Source organism: Delphinapterus leucas, chromosome 3 (genome assembly GCF_059928025.1).
Source record: "Delphinapterus leucas isolate spDelLeu-1000000601 "Yukka" chromosome 3, BTC_Dleu_Yukka2, whole genome shotgun sequence".
Lineage (NCBI taxonomy): Eukaryota > Metazoa > Chordata > Mammalia > Artiodactyla > Monodontidae > Delphinapterus > Delphinapterus leucas.
Window position 1 is genome coordinate 126,939,491 of NC_143131.1, and position 1,441 is coordinate 126,940,931.

A 1,441-nucleotide genomic window follows, 5' to 3' on the forward strand; every position below is an offset into this window, starting at 1 on the left:
TTCGACAAATGTTTACAGAGGGCCTACCATGTGCCAAGTGATGTTTCTGGTGCCCAGAATGGAAGGGTAAATAAAACAAATCCTAGCTCCAAGAATGTACAGTCTGGAGCAGGAGAGAGACACCAACAAATCAGCCACCACATCATTCACTTTATGTTGTGATGAATTCAAGGAAGATGATGAAAGAGTACAATGAGACGTGGCAGGCTTTGGAGAGCCATTTTAAATTGGGAGGTCAAGGAGGGCCTCTGGAGGGGGTTGACATCTGAGTAGAGATCTGATGACAGGAAGACAGTGTGGACTGAAGAGTCGGGGGTGGGGGTGGGGGGTCAGGCAGCACCAAGGATGGCTGTCAAGACTCTGAGGCAGAAGGAGACCAGGGAGGCTAACGCCTGGAGCGGAGGAGGGGATATGAGACAGGGTTGAAGGGCACAGGGCCAGGCCAAGTGGGGAGTCTAGGTCTCGTCTAAGTGCAGTGAATGACACGGTCAGGTATATGTTTCAAAAGATCACTCAAAGTGGGGAGTGGAAGCAAAATGTATTCCCCTTTCATGTTTCCTTATATCTGCATAAAGAAACCCTGGAAAAATATAGAAGAACTTAGTAAGTGCGGTTACCTAGAAAAGCAAGACTTCTTAATATTTACATATTATATTGTTTTGACATTTGAATGACCTGTATATTTACCTGTATTACTTTCTTGTGGCTGCCATAACAAATTATGACAAACTGGGTGAACTAAAACAATCGAAATGTATTACCTCATAGTTCTAGAAACCAGAAATCTGCAACCAAGGTTTTGGCAGGGCCAGGTTTGCTCTAAAGATCCTAGGGGAGTTTGTCCCTTGCCTCTTCCATTTTCTGGTGGCTCTGAGCATCCTTTGGCTTGTAGCTACATCACCCTCTGCCCTGCATTGTCTCCTTCTCTTCTGTCTGACAGATCTCCTCCGTGTGTCTCCTGTAAGGGCATTTACCATTGAATCAGGGCCCACCTGAATGATCCAGGATAATCTCTTCATCTCAGGATCCTTAACTTGGTCACATCCGCAAAGATCCTTTTTCCAAATGAGGTCGCATTTACAGATTCCAGGAATTAGTGTGTGGACATGTCTTTTGATGTGCCACCATTCAACCCATCACAATAGCTGTCCAATAAGATCAAAGTAAACTTTAAAACTTGGTTCTAGCTCTGGGGTGACAGAGGGACTGCAGGGTGACAGATGGAAGAGAGGAGGGAGGTGAAGGGAGGTGGGTATGTGTGGGAGCAAAGGTCCACTGGGCTCCAGAGGGATCAGATGCAGGATGGAGGGAACATCATAAGGCATCCCCCACCACTCCTGGGTCTAGCTTGAGCAAATGGGCAGGCTTTGGTGCCTTCACTGAGGCTGGGAAGATCAGAGGACAAGGGGGCTCCAGGGAGGTGGGAAGTGAGACTGGGAGG